Below are 14,417 nucleotides of genomic sequence, written 5' to 3'. Positions count from 1 at the left end.
GGCACTGTAGCACAGCTTTTAAAGACATGGAGAGAAGACATTCATGTACTTGAAAAGCCATGGGAGTCCAGGTCTAGTAAAATAAAAATAAATAAAATTGTAACTATGCTGAGGGGGAAAAAAAAATCCAGAGAGATTTGGCAAGGGTGTGTTTTATGTTCTCTTCTTCCTGCCCTGCATCAACGGTTACCTCTCTTGACCTTTTAGTAAGTAAGAGCTGGGAACGGCAAAGTCTTATCACAGGGCACCTGTATAGATGCTCGGAAATTGCCCTATAGTGGGAGCTGTGCTATCAGTGTAAGTAAGACTATGCAGGCTTGTTTTTGTACAGTGAACAGTATATCCAGGTCCACTTCCAGTACTTTGTGAGGGTTGGCAGCTGGGTGGTCAGGTGTTACCCTGGGGAGATGGATTTGATCAGAGGCCACCTGTTGCTGGTCCATGGTTACTCCAGGCTTGCTTGTTAGCTCTTCCATATACACCTGAAACACATTGCCACTAATTTATGCAGTTAAGTAGATGTTCATCATTAGTCCATGTTTCTGTTATCAGGCTTTCCCTTATGCCTAGCAGTTTTTCTCATGGAAATGTATGCTGCTAGTGTACCATTCTTTGAGAACACTAGAAATTTTTTTTAAAGTGCATCTTTAGGCAGTTGTGGAGCCGATTTGCTGGATGCTGAAAATAAATCAGTGGCGCAGCAGAACGGACTGATCAGATATTAAAACAACTTGCAGTGGTATGTGAAACACGAAGGCTTGTACCAGGCAACAAGACTGCAATGAAGTTGACTGTTAAGATTAACCCAATCATATTTCAGTACAAAGGATTAGAAATTACATAATTGTCAGAGACGTTTAAATTATCTCCAGTGCAATCTGTCTTCTAAATGTGTTAATTATAGATGGATAAACTGGTTCAGAAAATTCATGAAACCACCACGCCCAAATGTTTGTCATTCTCAAGAAGGAAACTCCAGAACTGTGTTAACAGAAAGCTGAGATATTTTGGTCTATTGGTGACAGAAATAAACTGGAGTTGAAGGTGCAGGTGACGTTTTTAGAGCAACGGGGTGCTCAGGGAAGTGCCTTCACTTTTACTTTGTGATCAACCCAAAAATAATTGATTTTTTCCCGCCATGAATAAGGCATGAACGAACAGATATGTGTACATTCCCATGGCACTTTAGAATGTATTTTAAAAAGAGATGAACTGCCTATCCTGAAGCAGAAGGAATAAGACTGGAAAGTGAGCCAGTGTTCAGTGTGCTGGCATGTGCATCTCCTTTCAGCTGTGAAGCTGTGTTTGTTTTGCTACTGAGGTCTATGCTGTGGGTTCTCTCTTTAGATTGCATCTGTCTTTGCCTCCCATTGTATGGGTTGCCCTCGTTAGAACTGAATGACTAAATGCGGTATCTCCAGATGGGTCTTAAGCAAGCAAGTTTATTCCTAAATTCTCAGTTGTGTTCATAGGGAGCGCACAAAGGGTGCAATCCTAACCAACTTTCCAGCACTGGCATAACTGTGCCAGTGGGGCATGTGCTGCATCCTGCAGTTGGGGGGCAGACACGGGCACCTTGAGTTAAGGCAACATTTGTTCCCTTTCCTCAGAGTTGCTCTGCGCTTACCTCGGTGCTCAGAAGTTGGTTATGATTGTGCCCAAAGTTTTGCAGTGTGAGCCACAGAAACTGCAGTAAAGTATAGTAAAGGCCAGGATGGTGTATTGGCTTGAGAGTTAGACCTGGAAAAATCTAGGTTCAAATCTCTGCTTGGCCACAATCTTCTTGGGTGACCTTGGGCTCATCCTCTACCTCACAGGATTGTTGTGAGGTGGGAAGGAACCCTGTAGACCACCCTGAACTCCTTGGAAGAACAGCGGTATGAAAATGTGAATAATAATAATAATAACAACAACAGGTATTTATATACCGCCTTTCTTGGTCTTTATTCAAGACTTTATTCAAGGCGGTTTACATAGGCAGGCTTATTTAAATCCCCATAGGGATTTTTACAATTGAAAGAAGGCTCTATCTTTCAAGAGCCACAACAATTCAGATGTTTCATTCTGATCTGGCCTCCATCCTGGCCTCCATCCTCCCACACTCAGAGCAGATGGAAATGCTCGGCTTCAGCTTGTCAGCTGCTTCAAGGTCGCACGGTGCCGGTGGCCTCGAACTGGCGACCTTGTGGATGTTATCTTCAGGCAGACGGAGGCTCTACCCTCTAGACCAGGCCTCCTCCTAATAGTATAAATAGGCAAATGTTGGGAAGAAGCAGTATTAATTCCAAGACTCAGTGGAGAAAAAAAATGATTTTTTAAGCAGTATGAACTACCCAGTCGAGCCACTTCAGGGACTGTGTTCTGGTGTGGAGAGAGCATGGGAGATTGAGAACGTTTTATTTCTAAGTGAACTGTTGTTAAGTAATGGTACCAGGTGAGATGGAGCAGCAGGCAGGTAAATGAGAGGTTCTGTAGCTCAGTGGGAGTGATCCTGCTTGGCATTCAAAAGAGCCCAGGTTCAATCCCTGTAACCTCCAAGCGGGGAAAAAGAACGTCTGTTTGAAAATGTGAGAGACCACCATCCATCAGCATGGATAATATACCACTGAGCCTAGATGGGCCAAGACCCTGTGCTTCACCCATTTTTGCCCGGCCCACAGGTGCACACATTTGATCCCTGTTGCGTATGTGTAACGTTGGGCAGAAATGGCTTAAAGGGGGTCCACCGTTGTGCTCCAGGCTTCTTGTGTTGGATGTAAAGAGGAAGCAGCAGCAGTGCTCATGTGCACATGTGCTATTTTGGTGGGCTGGAGCTGGGGCAGAGCAAGAGAGCGAAGGCTTGTGTTGCACTGGCGGCTTGAGTTGCACTGGCAGCTTGCTCTCTGGCAATGGGGGGTGCATGGGTGGCTTGAGCATACACAAGCTAGCAGCAGCATGGTGGCAGCACAGCCCTGTGCCTGCCCAGCTCTTGACTAGTCTCCCCTAGGGTCTCTCCTCTAGGGGCTCAGTCAGCATCCCCCCTAGGGGCTCAGTCAGCTGAAACTATCCTCACCTCACCTGCTAGCACCAAAATTCCCCCCTCCCCCCCAAAAGAAAAGAGCTCTGCATTCAGTGGGGCTTTGTTCAGAGGAGACACAGAAGGGATTGCACTGAACATGTCTGTTGTCCGGGACCAGTTAAAGCCATGCCTTGTCAAACCTAAGAGGCCCCATCCCATCTCATTACCCAGAAAGGACAAAGACATTAGGACGATTAATGTTTGCATATATTCATACATGAAGGTTTAACGCAATACTCATTAGACATAAATTCTTGCGCTAAACCTCTTTGCATTATGAGGTACTTTCAAGTTAAAACACACCATCGCCTTTGTGATTTCTTAATTAATGAGCATATATAAAACCTTGTAATCTACAAGCCAGAGGCCCCTCCTAATGTGAGGCTCTAAGCTGTAGCTTACTTAGCATACATCTGGACCTGATGTTGTCCTTAAAGATGACAGCCTTGGAAACTTTATTTTTTTGGAAACTGTCACCCACACTGTAGCACAGACTTGCTTGCCATTAGCTGCTGGGGCTCTCCAATTACCATAGAAGACCCGCTTAGAACTCTGTTTCTCTTAGACTCTCTCAGCAGGGTGTGTCTGCAAGATGTAGGCTAGAAGATCTGAACTGCTGCTTTTATGCTTGCAAATAAGACAAGAATGTTGACAAGATTAAAGCTGCTTCTCAATTAGAACCATATTTTATGCCTGCAGCACTGTCAAGTATTTTATTGAAAAACCAGGAGTGCATCTTAGAGGCCTTTGGTAGGGCCCCCTGTCTTAGAACACCACCAGTCTGGAGGGCACCTCTGGTTGTGTTCAGAAGTCCCCTGCAGGTCAACCGTAGATTTCATTATCCACGGTTTTTGGTATCTGTGAGTTGCAAGAACCCCTGCGGATGCCAAGGTCTGACTGCATGCTTATCTGGGAGTAAGTCCCAGTGCACTCAATGTTGCTTACTTCTGAGGAGACATGCCTGGAATTGTGCTGTAAGGCACTCAGGCCATTTTGAGGATATCTCCTCTTAACGTTCACAACAGCACTCTTTTGTGAAGTGGTGAGGCTTACTCTCAAGAAGTCTATCACTATAACTGATACTCAGTGGTGGACTGCCACTAAATATGGAGGCTTTGTGTACCCACCACACCATTTAATCTTCATTCTCCTTTTATTTAATATTGACTGGATTACCTGCCTCCAAATGGGTTAAAAAAGCAATTCCTTTCTACTCTGTTGACTGTCTAACATTTCAGATTTAAAGAATGGCATAGCTGCATAGCTAGTGCTTCTTGGTACACTGCATTTGTAATCTTGCCCTCCGGCACTAATATCACCGGGCTACTTGGTTACTAACCCTTGAACATGCTGCATGAAATTGCCCAAGGGAGAAGCAATCTTGCCTTACATCGATGCCTGTCTGTTTTAAGAATTGTCTCTGGGACTTATTGATAGTCATCATGAAGCATACACTGAGCAGGAATTGCATTCTCTTAAATTCGAAAGGGTAGTTTGATGGGATGATTGGGGTGTATGGAATAAATAAATTCACTTTCTGCACCGGCTGTAAAAACTGTAGTCTTGATGACCTTGCATCAGAAGACCTTGATTGGAAGCCTTGTGTCATTCCAAAATTTTGAGGGATTCAAATGACATGACGTTACAGCTGCACTGATCTTTAAAATTAAACAATGAGCTGGCTTTCCTGGGGGATTCAATGTATTCACACAGGGGTGTCAAACATAAGGCCTGGGGGCAGGATGCAGCTGTGGAGGCTTTTTATCTGGCCCTCAGGCTCTCAGCTGCTGAGCAGTGCTGAGGTGTTACTGCTATAAGGGCAGCCCACATGAAAATTGGGCTCTCCCATATCTTGAAATATGATCAAAGTTTGTGTATTTTCTCTTCTGTCATTTGCAGCTAATAAGCTCCTAAGTGAGGAAAAAGTACTTATTTTTGGTTTTGACCTGTTTAATGACATCACTTCCTGCCTAATGACATCACTTCTGGCCCTCAGCAGGCATCATGAATGCTGTTCGGCCCTTGGTATGAAATGGATTTGACACCTCTCTATTAAGAAATTCAGCAAGGTAGTTCTATGTTTATCATGGTCTCAACTGAACACCACATGTGCGGTTTGAGATGCCGAATTTGCAAGGTGGCAAAGTCTGTTTGTATCGGTATGTATGTTAAGAAGAGGAGATCTTTTGGGATGATGCACGCAAGGTCACATAGTGACTGAGTGAGACTGAACATGAAGGGAAGACTAAGTTTCCCACATTTATGGTGGAGTTAATGACAGTTTGAAAATGAGTCAGATTGTTTCCAAGAATGTCTTCATGCCTAATCCTTAATGTGGTGCATATGTGTGCTTATTCTGTGACTTAACATGTCAATGACAACAGCAGTTGCATTATGCGCTGCTAATTCTTCTTCTGTATTTATCAGAGACCGGGAGTTTCGATTGTGGGAGAATGATCTGTGTTGGCCTGATATCCTGTATTGATGTGTAACGTAGTGGCAGGGAACTTATGAGCACATGGAATAGTTTTACACCTTTTCACAGCTTTCTTTTCTGTGGCAAAGGTTGGGAGGAATTAACTGCTCTTTCGTATATAGCCCACGCAATATGTGCTTGCTTGGTTTTGTCTTTGGAAGTGATGCATGCAAGCAAACTTTCTCTGAAGAACTGGTTCTGCGGTCAGGATTGTTTCTGACTAAGCAAGTGTAGGAATTGGGAATTGAATCTGTATTTTGAAAACACCTGACAATACTGTGTATCCGCCATTTTGTCTAATTTCTTTTCACAACAGCCGGATGAGGCTGGGCAACAAGTTAAATGAACAATGGTAAAGCCATCACTTTTCTTTTTGTGGACAAGTCCGTGTCTTCTAAAAATTTGCAGAATGTTGGCTTATTAAATCCTTATATTAAAAGGACAGTGTTGTGCATTGGTTAGTGGTGGTTTGAGGCTAGGGACCTGCTTGGCCACAAAGCTTATCGGATGACCTTGGCTTAGCCTCCCTTGGTGGGTCATTGTGAGTATAAAGAAGGAAACCATGTACTTTGTCCCAACATGTTTGGAGAAAGTAAGGGGGAAGGGTTAAAGACAAAATAGGCTCAAACCCTGGATGTTTTTAGGAGTATTCCTGCTGAAGGGGATGGGGAAAAATAGATGAAAAATAGATGGCCCAACTGCTTCTTCAGATTAGAGCCCAGGGGTCTTGTGAGTTCAAGCTTATTCTGGGAACTAGCTATTTAATGCCAATGAGGCAGGAAAGAAGTCATTGTGCTTGGGAGCAAAATGGACTGGGATCAGGAGCAGACACAAAAGAGGATGCAATAATTTTGCACAAAAGAGAGAAGGAGATTATTCCCAGGTGGTCATCTATCCTCACACTGACTACTAGACCTAGTATTTGCTTAGTGTCATCGGTGTGACTCCCACCCACTCTGTGCCTCTTACCGCTGTTCGTAGGGCCGCATTTGGCCTCCCAACCTAGAAACGTTGGGGATAGTGTCACGCATCATCGCCGCTTCCTTCTGCATGCTGGGGCACCATGACAAGATAAGTTTGGGAAGCACTGCCCTAAGGAGTTGGTTCAGTTTGCAATGTACCGTACCTGATGACTGTGACTTCATGTGCGGATGGGCCATTCCAAATGTAACATCCATGTTAACCTTGCAACACCACAAATGTCACGCTTTCCAGTGTGGTTACTCCACACCCAGCCAGTGGCCAATAACTTGGAGTGCTTTGTGTTGCTGTTCTCTCTTATACAGGGCAGGACATGGGGCTCTCACTTTGTCTTCCTTCATCGATAGAGCTATATGGGCACTGAAGGGAGAAGGAGCATGGCTTGTTGTCGCACTGGAAAGCTGCAGCTGCTTGAGTGCTGTGCTATGTTTCTTATTAGAGCCTACATGGTGGGCCTAGTCTTGTGAAAGAGAGGACTAACTAGTCATGGAATGTAAGGAACAAACTGGTTAACTATGCTTATGAGAAACTAATTGCATGCGATAAGTACAATGATAAATTGCCTTGGTAATAATACTTGTAAATGTTTTAGGACATAACTCAATGTCATTCCTTTACCCTATGTAACATACTGATTCCAGCTTGCCCAGGGAGGTATGCATTTATATTTATTTGATATGCATGCATGCTTTCTAGTAAGTTCTAATTAACTGAAAAAGTTAACTACACTTTTGAATTGTGTATTTTGGTATTTGTTTTGGTGTGTGTTTTAGTATTTGATATGTGTAGTATGTTGTTTTATGAAACAAAGCATTTTTCCCCCCTAGAACAGGGGTGTCCAAAGTTTTTGGCAGGAGGGCCACATCGTCTCTCTGACACTGTGAAAAAAAGAATTTACATTTCAAATTTGAATACATTTACATAAGTATACATAAATGAATATATTAAAGATGAACTTATATGAATAAATGAAGGTCTAGCAATAGCTCAAGGCCTATAAAAGGCCTTGCACAAAGCAAGGCTGGCCTTTTATTTGCTGCCGCTACTGCATCACAGATGTGAAACAGCAAGCAGTGGAGGGAGTCCTTGTCCCACAGCTCACGCAAGAGGTCAAACAGTTGCCCTCATGCTGAGAGCAGTTGCGTCAGGCCATTGCGGGCTCCCACAAATCTCCAGAGGGCCAGAGGCTCATTGGAGACTGGGGGCTCCCTGAGGGCCGCATTGAGAGGCCTCGAGGGCTGCAAGTGGCCACAGGGCCAGGGTTTGGGCACCCCTGCTCTAGAACAATGTAGCAGGGGCAAATATTCCATTAATACCATACATCTCTAGTAGTGGTAAGTATAAAACATCTTTTTTCAGAGGCTGTTGGTCTTTTAGCCCCCTTCTCTTTTAGCATCGCCATGTAGTCTCACTTTTCATTGGTAGGCATATCCCTTAAAAAACCAAAAATGAAGTAACCGGAGTATCACTAATCATATACGAAGTGCCTTTTCTTCCCAACTGAATCACAAAATATTCCTACACCCTTAGGAATATTCCTTCCTACACCCTTAGAATTAAGGAGCAGGCTCTTTCTTCCAGGGCAGAAGACTGGGCTTCCACATGCCTGAGCCTCACCGCGCTTTAAAAACTGAGCACTGCTTCCACTTTTGTCAACACTCTGACATTTCAGTTCAATTTTTTTGAGGGGGGGGGGGGAGAGATGGGACTTTCAAAATGCATAGTTTATCATGGTCTTTCTGTCTCTCTCCACTCAGCTTAACTCATTTCTGCCCAGCTCACGGGTGTACACATTTGATCCTTTTTGCATATATGAAATGTTGGACAGAAATAGCTTAATGCCATTAATCCATACCAGGGTATACCCAGTGACTTTCTCCACAGAAAGCAACCTCATAAGATGCTTTGATGAGCTCTTGTTACAAAATCAAGCACTGGAAACGTTGCAACCCTGTCAGAATGGAATGAAGTGGATTTGATGCACACTGAGAATAAAACCTGGATGCTTTTTTTAAAACATCCCTGGAAGATACTTAAAAAAAAAATAGAAAAGAAAAACTAGAAAAACAAGATGTAAAAGTTTCTGGTAGTGACAGTTGGAATGTCATTTATTTTGTTACTAAATAAAACACAGCATGAATTACAGGCTTATTACAGTATTGGGAAACACCAGTATATAGGAATGATCAAGTTATTGAAGGGTCCAGGCTGCTTTGTGCTATATTTGTCACAGTGAAACTTTTCGAGAGCCCTGTAAATGTCAGGATGTAATCCCTGTAGATTGTTCTTCCGCTCCCCCCCCCCCACTTTTTTTCATCAAGCAGTATGTTTCCTTGTTTGTACCTGTTGAATATTGCAGAAACGTACGACTGTTGTTTTAGGCAAATACGGTGTCTCCTTGCCAACAGGAAAATCCTGTTTCAGAGAGCTCTCTTTTACAAGCTGCCATGATGCATGAACACATCTGTCTGTTGCCACATCAGAAAATGCTACTGTTCTTGGGCGGTGGGGGGGGGGGAGAAGAAAAGTTTTTCCAGCAAGATTGAAACCTTATCAAAGAGCGCACACGGACCACATCAGCCAGTAATCAAAATGGATGTGGAAGCCATGTTAATGTCTCGTGCTTTAGTGGATCACTTGCAAAGGAATCAGATTATAGGCACTTGATTTTAGTCTTGAGGATTTTGTTTTGTTCTGTTTTTTAAAATTACTGTATTATTTAAAACACCAGCTGCCTTTACTTTTTCAGACCACGCAGCATCTGACTCTTAACAAAGTATGTTGACCTGGCTAACTATGTTCCGGTGAAGTCACCCATTTATTCAAAAGTGGTTCAGCCAGCCTTTTAATCTGATGGGGATAATGTGGTAGCTTGGTGTCAAGGCTGTTTTATTACTAAGGCTTGGTTCAGACATGTCCTCCACCAAGGGGATGAGTGGAGTCATCTTCTCCTCGCAACTCCAAACAAGCAGAGGAGTTAGCTCCCATCCATCACTGTTCTGAACAGTCAGTGGGGCGGGAGAAAGTTCAGGATCTGCCTGTTGTATACACTCAGATGTGTGTGATGGGGGGGGGGAGAAGGAGGAGGTAGAAACATGAACTATTGCAGCCCATAGCATTTATGGTTTTTTTCCCAATTATATCCTGCTTTTCTTCTTGATTGATCCCCCAAAATAGGTAGTAGGTTACCAAAATAGGTAACCAAATAAAGCACAATGACACATGCTAAACACAGTTAAACCACAACCAACCGTTGCCACAGAAACAGTCAGTCTGACAGCAGCACCTATTGGCCATGAGGTTTTATCACTTAATTGCATCAGGAACAAAGGTGGCCTCTTAGGTAGACGTCACTCCATTTCAAGTCACTTGCCATTATCTGGTGACATGCTGGCTCGTGGGTACTCCTAAAGGTCTCGAAATCATGCGCTGGGGTTCGGCAGCATTCCATCTTGACCAGATGTGGGGCAAATGTTAAAAGCAGGGGTGAATCACTGTTCAGCTCCAGATTGAGCACCAATTCCCCTTTGAGTTTGCCCCATCTTCAAATTGAGGCTTACTGCTCACCTCCAACCTCTTGCAAATGGAAATTATGAGGTTTCAGTGCCCCACAATCTCCAGTTACAAATGAATACTAGTGCAGCCCAAGAGTTGCACATAAGAAGCCTCACCAGCCTGGGATCTCTGGCTGTGAATAAAAACTCAGTATGGTCTCACTTGGGCCGCATAAAGCTAGCTATCATTTGCAACTAGAGAGAGAAGGGCCCAGATCTCTTGCCGCAAATGGCACTCCTGTCCTCTGCCTACCTTGCTCCTTCCCTCTGCAGCATATTGATACACACCCCTTTCCCCAAAATACAGATATTTTTCTTTGGGAAGGGGAAGTGGCGGGGGAGAACTAGGCCATTCCAGAGTTCACACTGAGCATTCAAAGCACCACTGAGATTTTTTGACTATTGACTAGACCATTTGGGCAGCTTAGTCCATTTGGGGGCTCATCATGCAGCTGATTTACGCACTCGTATTCTTTCTCCCATGCGATTTAATGTCTACATGGCACTGCTAGGAAGAATTTGTGGGGGAATTTGGATTTGATGTCAGCATGTCCAGGTCAGATTACTTCAGTGCATGTATATGTACATCTGCCTTTGAAGACTGTTCAGAAAGTTCTGTTGGTTCCGGATACAGAAGTTAGACTGTTAAGTGGGATAGGTAAAAGTGAGCATGTTTTGCCAATGCTCTGTCGATTCTTTGTTTCTGGGAACAAATCAACATACTGATTTTGACCAATAAAGACCTAAGCGGTGAGGGATCGAGGTTTCTGAAGGGCTGACTGCTCCAAATTTGCCCAATTAAAAGCTCTTCAGTGGCAATCCTGCTCTGAATGTGTCCCGTACCTTTTGAGAAGCAGTCTATGGTTGCCAGGGATAGGACCTTCTGCATATTGGCATCCCAGTTGTGGTGTATGAGGAAAGACTATTGCTCAGTGGTAGAGCAGCTGCTTTGCATGTGAAAAGTCAGCATCTCCAGGTAGGGCAGACAAACATTCCTGTCTGAAATCCTAGAAAGCCACTGCTAGTCTTTGCCGACAAATCTGACCTAGATGGATCAATGCCCTGGGTCAGTTTATAAGGCAGCTTCCTATGAACTTCCTCTCCATGTTGATTTGCCAGGGTCCTCTGCTGCTGGTGAAAGCTTTCCATAGCCCAGACACTTAGGGACATGTAACCCTTGCTGACTTTTGTCTAATGGGTTTTAAAATTGTAGCATGCCATGATTATTGCAGACATTATTGTTTGGTTTGATTGAGAGTGACTCTGAACACGTGCAGAATTTTTCTCTTTAGTGAGGACACACAAACATCTGCATTCAGGGCACATTCTAGCTCTTATCTGAAAGTGTGACTTCTGGTTCTTTTAGAAACAAATCTTAGTTCATAGCATTCTAAAAAGATAGTATGATGTCCCCTTTTGTTCTGTAGATAGTTACAGGTGGCAGCAAAAAAGCATTAGGTCAGTTAGGCCCCAATCCGAACCAACTTTCCAGCACAGACATAAGGTCAATGCAACTCCGAGGTAAGGGAACAAACATTGCCTTACCTTGAGGAGGCCTCCATAACTGCCCCCCAACTGCAGGATGCAGCACATGCCCCACTGGCATAGCTATGCCAGTGCTGGAATGTTGGTTAGGATTGCACCCTTAATGATTTAAATAGTAAGAACTATAGTACACTTCAAGAACACACATCCAGCCCCCAAATTTGCTTCAGGTTATCCTAAAGAGAAGCGACATTTTGAGAGATGCCAACATAATTTCTATGACTAATGAAATGTTTCAAGGAGCTTTCTTGCATCTTTAGCTATGACTAGGTTTATGGTGAAGGCTCCGTATGAACAAGCAGTTCAGAATTTGACATTTGTTTTTTTAATTCCTGCCAGAACTGCCTTTTGTAGGGTTTAATCTCTTGTAGAGATGATTCATCAGTCAAGTACCCATCTGAGAAAGTGCACAGTTGGCTCAAATGTGCAGAACAAAGCACGTTCAATCCATTTAAGGCATCAATTATGTTATCATTAACAAACCTCCAGAGGGCAGTGAAGAGTTACTTTACCATTTAGCCTAAAAAGCAGATAGGCTTTGGCTCTTTTTATTCCAAAGAGCTTGACAAGATGTGCATGGGGGCAATTTAAGTCTCACTTGCAGGAGTAGTTTTTCACCATATCCCCACTGCTTAATTTTAAAATGTTAGAAGGATGTTAAGAGGCCTTTGAGTTCAGACAGATCAAACCCAGCACTAATCTGAAGTTTTAATAATTTGATGGTGTCCTATGAAAGTTTCAGCATCAAATTTTTAGCACGAACAACATACATCTGAAAGCAAATGGCAATCCATTTAAATTACTTCAGTTATCGAAAAGCACTGAAAGCCAAGTACTACTGACGCTTCTGTTGAGAAGTTTAATTATGTATTGTATAGGGGGGAAAATTGTTTGCTTTGTATTAAACTCATTATTTCATGTAATGGCCAGGGGTGTACACTATTCAAGGGAGCACCAGGACTTCTTAAGCAGGAATTATGTTATCATTAGAAGTGTTGACATGCTACCTCTGAAATATTTTTCATGGGGCTTTAGCCAGGAAGACGTAGTAGCCTCAACTGGAGGCAAACCAAGTTTTTGATTATGGGCATACAGTCATATTTGACCAGGGGAGGCTAAATCATGCTTTGTGAGCGACATGCAGCTCTTTGACATAGAATGTGCAGCTTGCAGAAATATGTTGGCAGAGCTCCTTTTTGCATGACAATATAAAAAGTAAATAAAATATTTTCAGGCTTTATAATTATTTACCGGGTATAAACTTAGTCCACTGGATTAAAACGTAAGTTTAATGTTCATGGTAAGTAAATATATTTCGGACTTTAAATGCTTCTTAAATATTGCGGCTTTCAAACATCTCTTGTGGCTTACAAATATCTGAAATTTATTGTATGTTAAGCAAGTTTGGCCACCCCCTGATCCAGACTGTTGTCTTTCTTAAGGGCAGAGAGACAGTTTTGGGCTCATGTTACAGTCAGGCTACAACCCTATGCAAATTTACCAGGGATTAAGTCTTACTGAACACAGTGAAACTGACTTCTATGTAAACATGTATAGACTAGCAATCTGATGTACTGTACCTTTTTATGTTTATCTGGGATATTCTTAAATTCTATTTTTACTCATTTTGTTTTAAGCTCTTGCAACCCATTCCAAAAGTTGGGGTTGAAATGAGCCACATCTTTTACAGCACAAACCTATGTGTGCTTACTCAGAAGTAAGCCCCATTGTGTTCAATGGAACCTATTCTCAGGGAAGTGTATAGGATTGCAGACTTCATGAAGTATAATGATTTCAGAGTAGAAACAGGTCACAGGAGAAGGATACACTCCAAAAAAGACGTTTAAATTTATTGCTTGTTGTTGTAGTGTGGGTGTGGCATGGGAGTGTGTATCATGACAAATTCTGACACTTTTGAAATGTACCACTGCACCATTTTTTTTATTTATTTTGAGTCTTTTACGAGAACCATAATAGGGCAATACTCTCCTGAATTCTTCTGCTTTCCAACTTCTGAGCACTGTTCACTGAGCTTTCCAGTCCAAGGAGAAAGAGTGTCTAGTATAGTACCACCCTCCCACCCCATCGCACCAGGCTGATCAGACACACACATTTGGGCACACTGTACCTACCTACCCATTTTCCTAATTTGAATTGGGAAGTGACATAAAAGATCTGAACAGAGGCTTCCTGAATGGGAGACTACCATCTCAAGTTGCTATACCAATCCAATTCTACATCCCAGTCAACATGGTGAAGTGCAGGCTAACTTAATTCTAAATTCAGGATTAATTCTAAATTCAGTCTGGTACTAATGTTATGTGCAATGCAGTCCAGAAATCTTTATTTTGATAAGTTTCAAGAGGAGAGATTTACGGATGTGCTTCACTTTTTCACCGAAAGCAATGGCACCTTAGAATGAGTAATGTTGGCTGACTTGTAGTCTTTCACTTGGCTTATTCAAATTTGACTTAGATGAGTTTTTAAAAATAACACATACAATACTGCCTTGCAACTTTGAAAAGCCTTGCTCTCCTCCTTTCTGTTTTATGCACAGTAGACTGCAGCATTTTATTTGTAGGAGTTGATAACTAAATTTATACGTACTTGTGTAACTGGATATTTATGCAGGTGTGTGCCACTTAACGATGGGGATAACTGATCAGATATACACATTTGGGCACACTGTACCTACCTACCCATTTTCCTAATTTGAATTGGGAAGTGATCCCCGTTCTCTAATCCTTGTTGTTATGCGATTAGATCATTAAGTGAACATTCACTCCAGTCTGTTGCCTTTGTT

The 14,417-nt window shown here is 42.7% G+C and overlaps 1 protein-coding gene across 1 annotated transcript in view; it reads right to left on the bottom strand.

The window, feature by feature from the left end:
• The window catches only part of LOC136638587 (zinc finger protein 585A-like), a 904,673-nt gene that overhangs the window by 104,082 nt on the left and 786,174 nt on the right, over window positions 1–14,417 (bottom strand). The gene's annotated exons all lie outside the window — the stretch shown is intronic.

The sequence above is a fragment of the Tiliqua scincoides genome, chromosome 2 (assembly GCF_035046505.1).
Source record: "Tiliqua scincoides isolate rTilSci1 chromosome 2, rTilSci1.hap2, whole genome shotgun sequence".
Taxonomy (NCBI): Eukaryota; Metazoa; Chordata; class Lepidosauria; order Squamata; family Scincidae; genus Tiliqua; species Tiliqua scincoides.
Note: the sequence above shows the minus strand (reverse complement) of the source record. Positions and strands in the feature narration are given on the sequence as shown.